Source organism: Papaver somniferum, unplaced genomic scaffold (assembly GCF_003573695.1).
Source record: "Papaver somniferum cultivar HN1 unplaced genomic scaffold, ASM357369v1 unplaced-scaffold_137, whole genome shotgun sequence".
In the NCBI taxonomy this organism is placed as follows: domain Eukaryota; kingdom Viridiplantae; phylum Streptophyta; class Magnoliopsida; order Ranunculales; family Papaveraceae; genus Papaver; species Papaver somniferum.
The window spans coordinates 16,852,609-16,858,665 of NW_020622934.1; positions in this window are offsets into that span (position 1 = coordinate 16,852,609).

A 6,057-nucleotide genomic window follows, 5' to 3' on the forward strand; every position below is an offset into this window, starting at 1 on the left:
TATGCATCGCATTGCATTTTAATAGCAAGGCTAGATGAAAAGTTAAATTATATTACTTACTGCGAGGTACTTGCTTCGAGCGCCAGCAAGAAGACGCTTATCACAACTTTGCTCATATTTCATTAGGAAACCAAACTTGTCAGCCTTCATAACCCGTTTTCACTAGTAATAAGATTAGGTTTATAGTTAACAGTTAAACGGAAAAGTATGATTGTTAGCCTTTATAACCCGTTTTCATTAATAATAAGATCAGAATAGTTTATAGTTAACGGTTAAACATAAGAAGAAATAGATTACATTATGTATACGTTTATAGATTCTCTTTTCATTTGACTAGGCTTCCCTTGGAGGTCTTTTCGGTGAGCCAAATAAATTTGCAGGTAGAGGCACCACATGGTACAATGGAACTTCGTTAAATTAATAACTTCGCTAGAGTATTATTCTTTGTCAGTCCCGATTTGGGCTAGTGTGCTAAATTAATAACAATGCTAAATTTATAAGATAATAAAAGTTTCCAATATGACCTAATGAATATATAAATTAATAATAGGTGTAATAGCAATATACTACGATATCTTATAAAAATTGGAATCCAAAGTTATATGTTTCTTGTTCAAATATATATGTATAACATTGGCTTCATGTCTAATTTTTGTGTATCCCTTTAAGAAGTTCTGAAGCAATCTTGATGTGTTGTCCTTCTTATTATCTTAATTGTAACATAAAAGAATATACATTAATACACAAAATATGCAATATTTTTATCTTATATTATGTATAAAATAGATAAAAAAGAATTTATCTCGAAAATGAAATCTCTAGGTATGTGTTACTACTCACTTAATTTTTAAATTTAAAGTTAAGCTTGGTATATTTTGATGTATTAATATAACTTATTAATTTATCGATAAATTAATACATCGCCGAATTGATAGAATTCAGCAGTCCCAAGACAATTTATCGAAGTTTTACTGTATGTAAATTTAAATTCTGATGCAGGCATAATATCATATTTTATCACGGTTTGTTATTCTCGTGAGAGCACGAGGAAATATGGTGCAACCCCATACTCTCTTGAGAGAACTTAATTCCATACTACCACACATTAGATGTATTGGTTTATCCCATTCGTGACTATCTTATTCAAAAATATTACGCTCCATTTGGAATCTAGAATAGTAGCCTAATCGGATAATCAGAATTGGGATGGAGACTACAACCAAAGATGAAAAGGCTAGTCTTAGAAAAAAAGGATTCCATCCCATGCTCAAGACTCTAGATTAGGGTTTTATTTGTAGCATTCCGACTTATATAAAACTATTCAATATTAAGGTTTGTAATAGAAACCTAAATAGTTTGAAATAACAAATGAGATTATTCTCTATAGAAAAGATTATCAGAACTATGTTAGAGAATGGCGAAAGGGGTTTTTAAAGGAAATGTTTTTATTGCAAAATTAGGGTTTCAAAACAAGAATCGAAATATAGACACTAGATTATAAATAGATTTATCATGAAAAGTCAATTAGACCAACAACTAAAATTAGGGTTTTTAATAAGAACTCAAGATTAAAATCGTCAAATGATATTATCAGAATTAGGTGCGGTTTGAACTACGTTTAAAAATGGAGAAAGGGGTTGTTAAAGGAAATATTGTTATTGCAAAATTAGGGTTTTAAAATAAGAATCAAAATGTAAACACTAGATTATAAACTGATGTATCATGAAAAGTGATCAGATCAAGAGAATCAAAATTATATTTATTAAAAAGAACTCAAGATTAATGACTTCAAATGAGTTTATCATGTATCGAAGAAATTATCAAAATTAGGTGGCAACTGAACTATGTTTAAAGATGGAGAAGGTTTTTTTAAGGAAAAGATTTTATTGCAAAATTAGGGTTTTCAAATAGGAATCAAAATACATACACTAATTTAGAGGCATATCCGTCATGGAAAATACTCTAGATTAAGAATGAAAATTATGGTTTAAAATATGAACTCAAGATTTAAGACTCCAAATGAGAAACGGGGTTTTTCACTCATTTAGAGGAGATAATCAGAATTAAAATGGAAAAATATAATTGTTTACCTTAAACTATTGCAGAAGCTTTCTTATAATTACAATGATGAAGAAGATTAAGAAGTTTTCGAAAGCTTTCTGATGAATAAGATTAAGGACTGATGATGGATATGATGATATTAATAGATCTATGGCCGTTGTGCTCTCACAATCATGATGTATGAGAGCGGTAATCAGATTATATGATTCGGTCAAAAAAACGGTCAGGGCGAAAAATCAAAAAAAAAAAAAACTAGGGAGAAAGAAAAAAAACGCTCAAAAAAAACATTGGAAAAAAATTAAAATGGTAGATAAAAACGTTGGAGAGCAATGTAGTCAATATTGGATTTCGGTTTGTCTCGGCCGGGACGAGATACTGGTACAACTTTGTATCGGGGAGATTATCGTTGAGAATCAGTGAAATCTCGGACCAGATTATATATATATACTTATTATATCAAACTTCTTTCACATACAACACTTATTAAGATAAAAGGTAGTATTCATTTTTCTAAAATACCACCAAACAAACTCTGGATATCACCAAAAACCGGATACCCACATACAAAATTAGAATTGCAAAGCCCAAACCTAAGAGAGTTGTTAATTCTATGTAAATTTTCAGAATGGCAAAGTTCAAACCTAGGCGGATTGCCATCATATCATCAGTTATGAGACATGAAATTGAGATAAATCCCATAAAACATGAGCAACAATTGGAAACTTTAGAATAAGGAAACTAATTTCCTTTTTAGTTTTTAGTTCTTTTTTTGTCCCCCACCCTACATCTCGTCTAACTCGTCTCGGTCCATCTCGGTCGAGATTATCGGCCCAATACCGTAACGACGATATAACATGTCTTGTCTTGGGTGAGTGCCGAAACAAGAATTGTCGACAACATCTCGTCCAACTCGGCTGAGATTGTTATGTTGATAGTATATATATATCATCAACTTTACATTCAGATTCTTCCGTAAGATGTGAGTGTGAGTACTACCACTTGCAGATGATTTCAGATCTGCACCGAGTGAAGCTCTTTTATTTCTACACAAATAAATAAACAAGAATAACTAATCAGCTCATTCCATAAGATTACGAAGATAGATCATTTCTAGATTAAGAGAAGCCGATGAGATATCACTTGAGTGTTTAAGTATTTTTATCAATTAGGAGAGGAAAACAGTGAGAGAAAGGAGACCCTTGAAAACAATAAGGCTTTATAAGTTCATTAATAGCTGATGGCCCACTACTTCCTGGCATTTTGACTTTTCGGCCTTTAATTAGTCTTTTTACTTTTAATATGGACGTTATTCTTATGACCACTTTTTTTTTTTTCTTTTTTTTTTCTTTTTAAAGCACTAATTTTATTAAACTACTAAGGAAATATTACACGAGGGTAGATAATATCTCAAAATTCATTAATTACAGTTTGATTGTTAAGCCATGAATCAGCAGCAACCTGACATTGGAGCATGATTCTTCCTTAATCAAATCATTCCATCTTAGTTATTTATTCTTGTCTCTAAATAACTCCATCTTAGTTACTTATTCCTCTCTCTAAAATTCTTACGACATTAATGTTGTTACATGGGGTAGGATCTGTAGACGTGGTTATAATGACATAATCTTGATATTTTAGCGCCATTTTTTTTACCAAGCCCAACCAGTAATGAATTTGAAGATAAGGTTTTGGTGACATGTTCTTCTTATAAATATCCAAATTCCTAGCAAAAATGAACGTATTCCGAAATACGAAACTTCACCATCCATAAATTTTAAATTTCAACCGTCAATCTTCAACGGTTGATATTCAAAATGCTAAATGATGGTCTTATACATCTCGGAATGCTCTCATTTTTGATGGGAGAGTAGAGACTTGTAATAAGAATATGTCATCAAAAAATTAGCCTCAAATTCATTGTCGGTGGGGCTTGGTAAAAGAATGACGCTAGAATGTCAAGATTATGTCATTATAACTAGTGGCGGAGCTGGAAAATAAAGATGGAGGTGGCTTGAAAACTAATTAGATTAGTGGGGGTGGCTTAAGCCTAAGATTTAGGCTTGATTATTTTTTGGAAACTCAAAACCATGGTGAAAATTTGAAATTTTGTAGACTTTGGGCTTGCTTAAGCCAGCCCGAGTCTATGAGTAATTCCGTCTCTGATTTTAACCATGTCAACGGATTCTACCCTTTGTTTAAGAACAAAACTTTATATGGGATTGGATTTGTGATACCTCGGGGTGAATTGAGATGACCTCATCGATCTTCCAGCTTGTACAGAACTAATTAAATATGTCCATTTGAAGTATGATCCCATAAAACAAGTACTAGCTCATGAGGGATTTAATGCCTAGCGTTTTAGGGGCCACCCCAAAGGATTTAGGGGCCATTAATTTATACCCAGCCAAAGACTCTAGTTAAGGGGTACCCTATATGATATTGAAGTTACATAAATGCCCTTATGGTAAAACTGTATGAAAACCAAATCAAAAACAATTCTACTCATTTCAACTCTTCTTCTTCCAGTTTCCTATTATCTTTCGATTGTGGAAGAAAAAAAAAATTCCGCTCCAAAGTCAAATGGCACCAATTAGGTAAGAATCTATCATTTTTGGGGTTTATTTCGCTTTAATTCGGCGAATCGAGAAAAAATAATTCTAGGGTTTTCGGTTATTTATCCAGATTCGGGCGATATTCATGCTCCTTTACTTCCGAATGTAGTCGTGTTCTTCATTTCTCAAGAACATCGACAGTATTCGGGAGAAATATTTGATGGTTATCGGCCGAATATTGTTGGTCATATCTTCCTGGATACAAACTGGTAATAATCGGTAGTTTAATGAATTTTTTGTCTCCCGAATATATTTAAGTAGACACACAGTATTCGGAAGTACACTCACTACCGAATATATATATATATATTGAAAAATCTCAAAATTTCTGATATAGGAAAAATCCCATTTTGGGGCCAGTATTTATTCGGAAGACAATATAATGTTATATACTTCCGATTATTTCAATTTCAAAATTTGAAAAGTATAAGTTTTTCCCAAATTCTGATTTTTGGGCCATCGTACATTCGGGACTTTACAAAACAATTATCCTCCGAATATAGCAAGTTCAAAACAAACCACGCCTTGGCTCTAGGTGGTTCCAAGGGCCAATATAGAATGTTAGACAGCCCATATTCGGAAGTTTGGGTAACTAATTATACTTCCGATTATTTCAATTTCAAAATTTGAAAAGTATAAGTTTTTCCCAAATTCTGATTTTTGGGCCATCGTACATTCGGGACTTTACAAAACAATTATCCTCCGAATATAGCAAGTTCAAAACAAACCACGCCTTGGCTCTAGGTGGTTCCAAGGGCCAATATAGAATGTTAGACAGCCCATATTCGGAAGTTTGGGTAACTAATTATACTTCCGATTATTTCAATTTCAAAATTTGAAAAGTATAAGTTTTTCCCAAATTCTGATTTTTGGGCCATCGTACATTCGGAACTTTACAAAACAATTATCCTCCGAATATAGCAAGTTCAAAACAAACCACGCCTTGGCTCTAGGTGGTTCCAAGGGCCAATATAGAATGTTAGACAGCCCATATTCGGAAGTTTGGGTAACTAATTATACTTCCGATTATTTCAATTTCAAAATTTGAAAAGTATAAGTTTTTCCCAAATTCTGATTTTTGGGCCATCGTACATTCGGAACTTTACAAAACAATTATCCTCCGAATAATATAGTCGTGTTTAGAAATACCAACTTAATCGGTAGATAAGAATTTAAGTTTTCCACCGAATGTCTTATTCGGAGGTAATACGTGTATCGTTAACAACCGATTGTAGTGCACCAATGATACGAAACCTCAACGGCCATATTTTCAGAAACCTCAACGGCCATATTTTCAAAAATTAGATCCGTTGGAACTCTAATCTATATAAGGAGGGTAACCCCTCTCAGTTATTATTGAGTAACAAATCTGAATGAAAAACCT